At 37.0% G+C, this 13,446-nt stretch overlaps 1 protein-coding gene and 1 pseudogene across 20 annotated transcripts in view; both read left to right on the top strand.

Annotated features, from left to right (window-relative positions):
• Nucleotides 1–13,446, top strand: part of LOC117227218 (uncharacterized) — a 286,153-nt gene that overhangs the window by 36,080 nt on the left and 236,627 nt on the right. The window lies entirely within an intron of this gene.
• Nucleotides 6,884–8,942, top strand: LOC143258897 (uncharacterized; annotated as a pseudogene).

Genomic DNA, 13,446 nt, shown 5'->3' with positions numbered 1-13,446 from the left:
TTTCGGACCGTGAGATGATTAATGGAACCCGGGGATGTTGATGTACTGATTTGGACTTGTTGACATTATTAAGGAGCAGGGAAATATCGTGCTTGGCTCCTGCGTCCGGCGATTAATGCGTAATTAATTAATAAGTGATCGAAATATATATTCGGAAATATTTGTCCGAGATAATAATTCGAATTTTTTGAAAGAAATATCGATCTGAAGTAATTGGTCGAATGAATTCGTTTTAGACGAATATTATATAATATTATATAATATTCTGTAATAACGATTATTTATTATTTGTTGCAGTTGTTATAATATTCGTTATAATATAGTATTTATTGTAATATAGTATTCATTATAATGTAATATTCATTGTAATGTAATATTTGTTATAATGTAATATTTGTTATAATGTAATATTTATTGTAATGTAATATTCGTTATAATGTAATATTCATTACAATATAATATTCATTATAACATAACATTCATTATAATGTAATATTATTATATAATATTCACCATAATATAATATTGTTGTGTAATATTCACTACAATATTTTATAACTTTATAATTCGATATAATAATATTTGTTACAACCAATGATTATTACAATAGAAATATCTCAAAGTTTCGGAAACAATGATTAACGAAATGCCATAACAAAATCTAAAAAAGGTGAAATAATCGCGATATGCATTTGATCTACGTAAAACAGAGCGTTCAGAGTAGCCAGACACCCCGGTCGCCCAACAACCGTGTATATTTTGGTTGGCCACATAAGGGTTAAGAGCTTTAGGAGACTAGCAAGAGCCGGTGTGGGTGCTGTGGTCGTGGTGGTTAACACTAGAATTACCGAGCCCGAAAAGTGGCTAGTTTGTATTGCCTTATGAAAATAGCAAGGCTACACCAGTCTATTCTGACCCGCAGCCATAAGCGCGTTCCACCAAAATTCTGATCTTCTAACAAGCTTAGAGAAAGATTAACAATCACAGCAAATTCTGCCCAATTTTTCTTCAGCTTGTAAGCAAAAATAGACAATTTTTGAAGAGGAGATACGATTATTCGAGCCTCGGGGCTCGTTTTATCTAGCTCCCATATTTTATAATTATTGCGGACGCTTTTTATTTTACAGAAAAATCCACCGTTTAGCAATGCAAATAGTAAAAATATTTGGAAATCTTTAAAAATACTGTCATAGTGTTTCCAATTCGATAAAATAATTGTAGAAAAAGAGAGACGACTGTGTTCCTTCTGCATCTTGCAATTTATGCAGAGAAATTCTATTTTACAGGAAAATCCGCAGTTTAAAAGTGGAAACAGTAAAAACATTGAAAAAATTTGAAAAATACTGTCATATTATTTCAAACTCAATAAAATAATTGTAGGAAGACAGAGAGATCTCTGTTTCTCCTATTTTACATAAAAATCTACAATCTAGCAATGGAAACGCTAAAAATATTGAAAGTATTTTAAAAATACTATTATGTCATTTCCATCGAAATAAAATAATTAAAGGAAGAACGTGATGTCTGTGTTCCTTCTGTTTCTTGCAGTTAATGCAGACGATTTTTATTTCGCATAAAATTAGCTGTAAGATTGCACTCGATCTGCTTACAATTTTTTATGATATATTATATGTATATATTATATATTTATTTATTTATTTTATATATATATATATATATATATATATATATATATATATATATATCGATTATATTATATATATATATTATCTTGTATATTTATTTATTTTATAATACCGGGTGTCTCGGTTCGAAGCGATTCGGAAAACGGCGGAAAACGCTCGGATCCTCCGCGCGGCTAATGAGAGGCGGCCGGTAATTTGGCGTGGAACAGTTCGCGAACCATTTCGTGCCCGTTGAAAATTCCCATGAACTGCCGGTTGACTGTCCGATACGGTGACTGAAAGTTATTTCACGGTGGTTCCCTTTCGATCGGTGCTCGTTGGCCCGTGCTTGCTGTTTGCGGATGCCGAGTGTCGAGTCCGCTGCAGTGGCCGCGTAAAATGGCTCGCCTCGCCATGACAGAACGAAGACACGTTATTCGTAGCTGTTGTTCTGCTCTGTTCTGTTGTGTTCTGCCGTGTCGCGCAGTGCCGTCCGGATTAGATTTTGCCGGTGTGCGCGTGGATCCGGACGCATTTCTCTGTGCGAGCGCAGACACGACGAGCTGGCATCTCGTAGATCATCCAAGAAAGAGCTCTCTATCAACGTCTTGGAACGGTCCACCTCGATTACCAATTATTATTCCCCGACAACGCGGTATTTACCAGCGAAACGCCACAGTGTCGCCCGATGTGGCAAAATTATTGCTCGATTTTAAGTAATTGTTGTCGCGACGTCGACGATCGATTAGTAATCTGTGCGCATTTGTTTCGAGGAAATTTTTATTTGGAATCTGGATGAATTTTTTTTAGACAAATATTTTATCTGAATAATGGTTATTTATTATTCGCGATAAATTATTTTATCTTTTTGTTCGAATAATTCTTCAATTTTTGTTCGAATTATTCTTCAATTTTTGTTCGAATTATTCTTCAGTATTTGTTCGAATAATTCTTCAATTCTTGTTCGAATAATTCTTCAATTCTTGTTCGAATAATTCTTCAATTCTTGTTCGAATAATTCTTCAATTCTTGTTCGAATAATTCTTCAATTCTTGTTCGAATAATTCTTCAATTTTTGTTCGAATAATTCTTCAATTCTTGTTCGAATAATTCTTCGCTTTTTATTCAGTTAATTATTCGCCCTCTTTTCGAATAAATTATTCGAACACAGCGATCGTAACGAACAGGAATTAAGTCGAAATTTATCTCGGTCCTCGAAATGTATAATAATTAAAAAGAAAAACACAAAAGCGTTGCTAAAACTTTTCTCTCCCGCATTTGCCGTTTCGTATTCCGCCTGCTTCTTCTCCCCCGTAAATGCATAAAATTCGCAGTCCGGTAATTAGTGCGAAAGGAGCGAAAGAAACGGTAGACCAAGAGATTAAATAATACTTCCATTACCGGTATAAAATTGCGAGAGCACGTATTTTTTGCGATACAAAGAAACGCGAGCGTCGCCGATGGAACAAAGCAATCTCGGCGAAAAGGGAAAAAGGAAAATTGGATCGAACGGCTTAAAATAACAAAAAAAAAGAAAGAAAAAAGAAAAAAAAGAAGGGTTGTTTTTCTCGCTGTACGAATCCGGTGCCGCCATTATTTTAATTGACCCGCAGGAGTCGGCGTGTCGCGCGTGGAAAAGACAACCGGCGCGGTTCCAGGCGAAACGGAAAACACACGCCGGAGAATAATTTCTCTTTTCGCGTTCGACATTCTTCCTTTATTCATGGACGGCCGCGTAAATGGAAGACAAATTTACTCCGCGGGAGGAAAGTTTGCCTCGTTCTGCCGTTGCCTTGCCTATGAGGCAAACGTTAACTGGTATCCGATTATGCCCGCGACCGTGCGAAACCGCTGAGAGCTTGTTGAAGTTCCGTACGCCTACGCAAATTGCGCCAAGGTTAAGATAATGCATCGCCTTGTTCGCGAAACAAAGTTAACCGAACGGCTTGTGTTTGCGATCGAATCGTGTTCAAATGAACGAAACCGCACCGGCGCCGATTCAATATTAAATCTGTCGAAATCCGGCGTCGTTAGTTCGCCCAACCCGGTTTCATTTGCGACGGGGGACTGCTAAAAATTGGAAACGTGGACTTGAAAACTGTAAGAATTTTTTGTTTAACGTCGTGCTACATTTTCAGGAAAAATGCAGTGCAGTGTTCGATAGAAATCGCTGCCACTTCTGATAGAATACTTGATATAAAACGTTGATATATTAATGTATAAAACATTGATATATTGATCTATAAAACCGAGTAAAATTAAACTAAACTATTTTAGTGAAACTAATCTGGCAAAACTAAATTCGCTATTCGAGCTAATTAAATTTACTACCAAGATTAACGTATAAAGCAGTAATTTATTAATATATAAAACAGTCGGTCTAATATTAACCTACGATAACCAGTAATATGTATTAATGCACGATTCCGTGAAAGTATTGGCATCTCCGATCGATACATGAAAATGAAACCACTGGAACGGAGATTAATTGTTAGCAAATTATGACGGATAATACATTCATCCGCGTAGCTTTACCGAAACGTTTAAATAATTCTATGATCCATAAATTCTGCATTCGTCGTTCAATTGTCCGCGAATTTCGACCACGCGAACTCTCAGATTTCACTTGAAACGCAATGCTTGTCACGCGTGTTTCGTTCGCTGAAAATGTTTTTATCCGTTTCTTGCAACAAATACGGACAATTTTTATTTTACAGCGCGATCCACGGAGTCATTATTTGAAATAAAAATAGAATAAAAATGAATCGTTTCTTTTACTGATATTAATAATGTGCTAATTTTTTGCCACGATTCGAGGGCAATTCGGAGGCCACGTGATACGATTCGAAGGCAATTCGAAGACAATTCAAAGGCAATTTGAGGGTAATTCGGAGGCAATTCGAAGATAATTCGAACATAATTCAAATGCAATTCGATGGAAATTCGATGGCAAATTCGAAGGCAATTCGAAGGCAATTCGATGGCAATTCGATGGCAATTCGAAGACAATTCAAAGGCAATTTGAAGGCAATTTGAAGGTAATTCGGAGGCAATTCGAAGATAATTCGAAGATAATTCAAATGCAATTCGATGGAAATTCGATGGAAATTCGAAGGCAATTCGGAGGCCACGTGACACGATTCGAAGGCAATTCGGAGGCCACGTGACACGATTCGAAGGCAATTCGGAGGCCACGTGACACGATTCGAAGGCAATTCGGAGACCACGTGACACGATTCGGTCACGCACTTTATAGCTCCATGCTTTTCTAACCCGACTCATACTCAAAGCAGATCATTTTGTGTCACCTTCCGTCGAACCTTAGCATCGACGTAGCAATAAATCACATAGGCGTAGAACCAGCAGAGAAAATTCACAGCAACCCAAAATTTAGCATTTTCGGTAAAAATTACTACATAGCCACGCTGCAAAGATTGATACGGAACATTACAAATACGACATGAAAAAGTCTTCGAGCCTTACATTCGGTTGATCGATTAATTAGTTTTCGAATGCGACAGTCATCGGGTTCGTTCGCAATACGCCAACGTAATAGCGACCATTCTATGGGAGTCCTTTTTGTCGTGATCACACAACGACCGTCAGAATTAACTTGTTCGCCCGCGCCGTCGTCTGAGAGAGTGAAAGCGAGAGAAAGAAATAGAAAGAGTGAGAGAGAGAGAGAGAGAAGAAACGAATGAGTTTCTTTCAGGGACTCCATTCAACTCCACGCCGTTCCACTTTTTTACGTGTCGTTTTACGAGCGTATCTCTAATTTCGTAAGGCACGAAGAAACAGAACGAAGGGATCGACGACCGTGGCAAGCCGCGCGTAAAAACACCTTCATCGGTTTCAATGGCGGCGACAACAAGATCCTCTCGATCGACGTGTGTCCCGTAAAAACGAAAATGAGAAACGTTCCGCTTTATACGACACGCATACGGTCCATTTGTACGGTGAACTGACGTCCCTACATCGAGAACGTTATCGATAGATATTGATGGTGGTATGTATCGAACCTTCCCGGATCATAATATCGGTGCCTGTGTGCGTGTGCGTGTGTCGATCGTTTCAATTTAACTTGAACGCACGAGACGTGCTCTAACAGCATGTTACAATAGAATTACGATTTTATTAGAATCGAAAGGATGTGTAATTCAGAGATTCGAATTTCCCTTGGAAATGAAATTTTCGTATCGTTAGATCTGAAATCGACTATTATATTTCTGACAAGTATCATAAACAGAATTATAGAGAGAAAGTTTTCTATTTTTATGTTGTTTATTTATTCTATTATTAGTTTACTTATATTTTATTTATTATTATTTTATATTATATATTATTTATTATATTATATATACTCCTAACAAGTATTATAAACAATTTCAAGTTGCAGAAAGAAACTTTTCTATTTTTATGTTATTTATTTTATTTATTATTATTTTATATTGTATATTATTATACTATATTATATTATACTGTATTATTTGTTATATTATATATTTCTAACATATATTATATAAAATTTCAAATTCAAGAAAAGAAGGCTTTCCATTTTCATGTTAATTGATGCGTGTTCTTTTAATGCGAGTAAAATTGTTATTACAGTAATGTCTCCCTTACTGACGCTCAGATTGTCCACTAAAATGGACAATTTGGGAAGAGGAGATACAATTATATACGTTCTTATAATTGTGGACAATTTATAACTATAAAAATGTGTACCGCAAAGCTCGAATAATCGTATCTCTACTTCCCAAATTGTCCATTTTTGTGATCAATCTGGGCGTCAATTAGAGAGACATTACTGTACATACAAAGATTATATCATATATTCCAAACAAATACTACAAAAACAATTCAAGTCATAGAAAAGAAAGCTTGATATTTTTACATTAATCATAGAGTCAGTCGAGTAAAATAGTATCGAAACTGAATAAACACCGTTCGCGTAATGGAAACTAATCTCTGTCGTATCGCTGACGTATTCTACGACGTTGAAATTGCCGAGTGCACGAAGTTTTTTCCATCGGCCAAAATTGTCGTTCCGAAACTGATTTAAGACGGATCTTAACGTGACTAATAACAGGAGACGAAACGATGCGAGTAGGCCGCAGGGCGTTTCGAATGGCATTCGAGTTCGACAAATTGCCCGGTTCAGAAATAAATCAACCGTAATAAACAGTAAGATATCGTATCACAGCAATAAATCAAACGGCTCGTATACTTGGTCATCGATGTATACGAGTTTGGTCATAATGTGGGCAGTACGATGGCAAGTTACCATTTAGGACACGGTATCGCAACAGCCGGCGAAGCGGAATTTTTTACGTGTTACCTTCTAATACAATGACCGAAAGCCGTTGTAGATTTGATTAGGTCGTTTAGTAAAGTCGTGCAGATTGCTTTATCGATGACTTAGGCACATTGTGCTTGTGTACCGCGATCGTTATCTCTCCTTTCTCCGTGATCGTAAATTATAGTTCTGAATTGTGCACCGCGCAGAGCTCTCGTTTCAATGTTTACAGTGTATAATTTCATTTGTGTTTCGCTTATTTCGTTAAATTTTTCAATTTATTGCGAATTTATGCACTCGTTTACGGAGCAATACAGATCTTTTTACGAATAAATAGTCTGCAGTGATTATTGACAAATCGATGCCGGATTTAAAATTTCATAGGAGTTTAATTATAAATAGTTAGTACGGTATCATATTATTAGTATAATTAGTACAATTAAATTACGAATTCGGCGTGCTAAAATTGTATCTTCCCAAATTTCACTTCTTTCATTAAATTGTTCATTTTATTATGAATTTATCTTCTTGTTTATGAAGCAATACAGTTTTTTTTTATAAATAAGTAGTCTGCAGTGATTATTGACAAATTGATGTCGGATTTAAAATTTCATAGGAGTTTAAATACAAATAATCAGTACGATATTATATTATTAGTATAATTAGTATTCCTAAAATAAATTGTCCAAAGTGTGCACAAATTTTACAAATTTATTATGTCGATTATTTATTTTGTCGATATAAAATAAATTCTAATTATCGATAATGGTTATTAATGTTTAAAATAAACTCTGGCTAATCGAACTGTTTACCGTAAACAGATAAAATTTCTTTTGTTCGAAATGGTTATTATAGAGCAAGGAAAAATTGTAATCATTCGTAACGGTTATTCCTGATAAAAATCATACAAACGAACGGTATTAATCTCGACGGAGTAACTTCCATAATTTCTGTCGGAACAGTTATGACGTCCGACTCGAAGACGTTTCGCACAGTTGGACGAACGGCGGTCGCGTGATTTCCGAAATCTCGGGTGCCATTTTCGGGAAACTGCGCGGATACATGGGTATCCATAACACAGCCCGGCTCCCGCAAACTGAATTACACCGACAGTGGTATCGTGTTAGGGATAGTTTTGCAGTTTGGAACAGCAACCGGCCGAAACTAGCGTCCGGTCGCGATTTATCGCATTAAACCCGTGTGTACTCCCGGGGCGGCGCGTCGTGCAGCGTGAAAACACGGTTCCCACGGCGAGAGAGAGAGAGAGAGAGAGAGAGAGAGAGAGAGAGAGAAATATATATATAGAGAAAAATAGAGAGAAACAGAGAGAAAAATAGAGAGAGAGAGAGAGAGAGAAATATATATAGAGAAAAATAGAAAGAGAGAGAGAAATATATATAGAGAAAAATAGAAAGAGAGAGAGAAATATATATAGAGAAAAATAGAGAAAGAGGGAGAGAAAGAGAGAAATATATATAGAAAGAGAGACAGAGCAAGAAATAGAGAGAGAGAGAGAGAGAGAGAGAGAAATATATATGGAGAAAAATAAAGAGAGAGAAATATATATAGAGAAAAATAGGGAGAGAGGGAGCGAAAGAGAGAAATATATATAGAGAAGAATAGAAAAAGAGGGAGAGGAAGAGAGAAATATGTATAGAGAAAAATAGAGAAAGAGAGAAATATATAGAGAGAAAAATAGAGAAAGAGGGAGAATATAGAGAAATATATATAGAAAAAGAGACAGAGCGAGAAAAAGAGAGAGAGAGAGAGAGAGAGAGAGAGAGAGACCGAGAAATAGAGAGAAAAATAGAGAAGGAGGGTGAGAAAGAGAGAAATATATAGAGAGAGAAATAGAGAAAGAGGGAGAATATAGAGAAATATATATAGAAAAAGAGACAGAGCGAGAAAAAGAGAGAGGGAGAGAGCGAGAAATAGAGAGAAAAATAGAGAGAGAGAGAGAGAGCGAGAAATAGAGAGAAAAATAGAGAGGGAGAGAGAGCGAGAAATAGAGAGAAAAATAGAGAGAGAGAGCGAAAAATAGAAAGAAAAATGAGACAGAGAGAGCGAGAATTATAGAAAAAAATAGAGAGGGAGAGAGAAACAGACGCAAGATTCGCAGGCAACGGCCGGCTGTTTTTCACCGGCGATTGACGAATCGACGGACAACTTGTTCGCGTAATAAATATATCACGATAACGTATCGCGTCCTCCTATTGTTCGCGATACATTAAATTCCTCGGGCATAAATCATAGCGGGGCGACGAAACCGATGTGTAAATCTCGTAAATATGCATTTCACAGCTCAGTAATATTCACTGCGCACACACGTTTCCCAATATTTCATCGTTCCGACGGGCCGGGTATCGAAGGCCGGATAATATCGAACTTTTTGATACGAACGCATTAGAAACAGAGACGACGCGGTCATGTTTCTTCTCGGCGTACCCGGTGACAATTTTGATCGAGACCAGCGGACTTTCGATCGCGGATCCATCGTTTTCGTATTTCCTCATCGCGACACTTGCTCGAATATTTCGTTTGTCTAAAATTTAGGTACGAATTTTTATGTTCCCGTTGTTTTATACCTTTGCGATATATAATATCGAGTGATATTCGTGATGAAGATTCGATAGATGGTCCATTAAATATGAATGTTATTCGTTTGCGAGGAGGTGAATGTAATTTGCAAATTGCTGAAGTAAATTCAAATTTAACGTAGAATGAGGAACTTGATTTGCGGAAAGTTAAATATAATTCGCAAATGAATGGATTTAGAGATTAAAAGGGTGAATTTGATTTGCAGAGAAGAGAATATAATTTGCAATAGAAAGAATATAATTCGCGAAAGAATGAACATAATTCGTAAAAGAATGAATATAATTCGCAAAAAAATGAATATAATTCGCAAAAGAATAAATATATAATTCGCAAAAGAATAAATATATAATTCGCAAAAGAATAAATATATAATTCGCAAAAGAATAAGTATATAATTCGCAAAAGAATGAATATAATTCGAAAATAATGAATTCAAAGAGCAAAAGGGTGAATTCGATTTGCTAAAGAATGAATATAATTCGCAAAGAATGAATATATAATTCGCAAAAGCACGAATATAATTCGAAAATAATGAATTCAAACAGCAAAAGAATGAATCTGATTTGCAGAGAAATGAATATAATCTGCTAAAGAAAGAATATAATTCGAATATAATTCGCAAAAGCGCGAATTTAGAGCGCGAAAGGGTGAATTTGATTTGCCATAAGCCACCTATAATTTCCAAAGAGAAAAAAAGTGATCTCTAAACAACCGATGGAAAAAAAATAAAAGAAAAGAAGTTAATTTGCGTTTGAAAACCAGTAGCAAGCAGCTACTGCACTAAACAATGATATATCAATTCGACTGTTTCGGTAGACCGTACCCTTTCGGATGCATCAGCGGAACGACGGCGAGTAGATCGTTGCTAGTGCGAGCAGGTTTCGCCTCTGCAGGTAGCCAACACGAGAGAGAGAGAAAGAGAGAGAGAGAGAGAGAGAAAGAGAGAGAGAAGATAACCACGCCTTCGGCCAGCAGCGATACCACACGAGGATCTACGACATTTTTCTGTAGGTATCAGAGAGAGAGACCGGGTGCAGCCGCAGCCTCGTAACTGCAGCACGATCTCGGGCACACATGCTCTCGCGGCTGATGTACGTGTGGCAGCGGGTGTCGGTGTTAAGAACAGGACGTTGTTCTCGCAGACTGCAGACTGTGTCGCTTGCACTCGGTTTTGCTCGGTAGCACCTGACAAGTCACCTCCCCCGAAAGCTAGAGCTTTTTTTCCGAATTTAAAGCCAGACGGTGTCCACTATTTTCGCTGCTTGCGAAAACCGCTCGCGGGGGTGGCTTTCTTCGGACCGTGCGAACGTTGATAAGAATATTTATTTATTTGCTCGAGGATACGTGAAGTTAATACACGTTGAAGTCATTATTTATTGCTGTTGTTGTTTGGTGATTTCAACGAGAATACTTTTCGTTAAGATAAAGAAATAGAGAAGTAAATAAAAGTAAAGAAATGAATGCAGATATATAAAAAAGTAAATAAAAGTAGAGAAATAAATACAGGTTAAAAAATGAATAAAAGTAAAGAAATAAAGAAATAAATAAAAGTAAAAAATGAATAGAAGTAAAGAAATAAGTTCAAGTAAAAAGATAAATAAAAGTAAAGAAGTGAATAAAAATAAAGAAATAAATACACAGGTAAAGAAACAAATAAAAGTAAAAATATATATAATAGTAAAATATGAATAAAAGTAAAGAAATGAAGTAAAAGTAAAGAAATGTAATAAAAGTAAAGAAATAAAATGAAAGTAAAGAAATGAAATAAAAGCAAAGAAATGAAATAAAAGTAATGAAATGAAATAAAAATAAAGAAATGAATAAAAGCAAAAGAATAAATTTCGCAATTCTCAGCAAGTGCAGCGAATTAGATATTGCAGAGTCAAATATGAAGCCCTCAGAGTGTCGATTTTAATCGCAGCCGAACTCTACTTTAAATAGCTACACACATACAGCGATATCGCGTAGAACTACGTACGTGTGTCTTCATCCCGTATGCTCGGAAATTTATACACCCCCGAAGCCTGCTTAACTATTCCTCCACCTTTCCGCCTCGCCGTGCCCTCGAGCAATGTCGTGCAATCTTAACGCGAACAAAGCGGAATTTTATGCATTTATGGCAGCCGCGAATTTGTGAAATACCGAGCAACACGTGTGTTAACAAAAACGAATGATCTCTCTCTCTCTCTCTCTCTCTCTCTCTCTCTCTTTCTCTTTCTCTTTCTCTTTCTCTTTCTCTGTTTTACTTTGATCGCGACAGATTTGATTAATATAAACGGAAAACACGTATTTTCCGGGCACCCGCGCCTTGCAACAAATAACCCGGGAGAACGCGGATTTGCATAAAGGTTCGCAGTTCAGTGACACGGCTGCTCATTTTCGTGCGTTTCTCTATGCAACGTACGAAATACGACGATGGTGTTAATAAATGTCGAGAACGTTTTGTACGGGAACGTCCGATATAGCGCTAGCTTCGTTAAAAAGGATCGTTTACTTCGTTACAGAATATTTGCCAAGCTTTTCTCTCCGCTGTATCCTCGTTCCCGTGCTTGGCTTTTCACGCGGAATCCGTTATTTTTCTTGATTCGCTTTCTTTTTAAACAGAGCTCCAACGCGCAGCGTTTTTTCGAATTTCTTCGATCGAAGATTTCGCCAATTTGTTCATTGTGTTACGAAGTCGCAATATTAAAAAGCAGAAAGTAAATTCTTCCTAATTGACGCTCAAATTGTGCACAAAAATGCACGATTTGGAAAGAGGAGATACGATTGTTGCAGCTGCGGGGGTCGTTTTTATAGTTACCGATTCTCAACGACTATAAAAACGAGCCGCGAGGCTCGAATAATCGCGTTTCCTCTTCCGAAATTGTCCATTTTTCGTGCACAATCTGAGCGTAAATTAGGGAGAATTTACTGCAGCGCGAGATAATTCTATAATTATTTCACGTGCACCGATAACAAATGAAAAAGTTCGTCATTCTCAGATCGCAAGCGCCGTTCTAGAATTTAGCAGATCGAAGATCCGCAAGATAATTCAAATAATTAAAAATGCATCGCGCGTCCGAAAGAAAATGCACAAATTTCTCGTATCATTCGCAAGAAGTAGAAACCGAATAGAAAGCAGTTCCTCCTTCCAACAACGTTACTTGGCCGAAAATTAATATCCCGGCGTTCCGAGTTCCATTTAATATCTTTTCAACTTTTTTAAATTTCACGCCGCCCAGCGTCGTCACGAACGCGTGAAATCCGCGCTGCAATTACAACGTTTGTTTAAAATTGAAAGTGCATCGAAAGTCGCGAGTGCAGCAAGCAGATCTATTGTTATCTGCGAACGGGGAAACGAAAAGGCCATAATCCTCGAGCCGATGCCCGCCGAATCGATGCTGCTGTTTTTTCGAAACGCTTATCCTCGATTCGCACGCACACATAGACGCACGTTTACATGATTCGAGGGGCTCTATAAAATATTCCAGGCGTTCTCGATGATGATGCGTCTACAGGTTGGCTACGTGAGCCGCGGACGCGACGCAGCCGTGAGCAGAATATTTGTTCTCGTGTAAAAATAAACAAAACGAAAACGTTATCGGTAATTGTTTCCGTGCCAATCCCGTTTACAATTGACGTTCGGCAGATTTAATTTTCAAATAATTGATTTCCAAGAGGCTCGCCTCTTTCTCTGCCGGCGGATGCAATTTCCCCGTTGTATTTATCATCTGCAGAATTTACATCATTTTACGGACGCTTTCGTAATTATTATGACACTTCTGCCATATTTTATAAAGCTCTTTTGCGAATCTTTTTCGTCTTGTTTTTTTTTTAAATAAGAATTACATCCATTCCTGATTCGGTTTTGATTACAATAAGAAATATTTGATATTTCATGCAAGCTTTTATCGATTAATTTCTGTTCTCGGAAATTTATCGAAGGAA

Source organism: Megalopta genalis, chromosome 2 (genome assembly GCF_051020955.1).
Source record: "Megalopta genalis isolate 19385.01 chromosome 2, iyMegGena1_principal, whole genome shotgun sequence".
In the NCBI taxonomy this organism is placed as follows: domain Eukaryota; kingdom Metazoa; phylum Arthropoda; class Insecta; order Hymenoptera; family Halictidae; genus Megalopta; species Megalopta genalis.
This window is presented reverse-complemented; position numbering and strand designations above follow the sequence as displayed.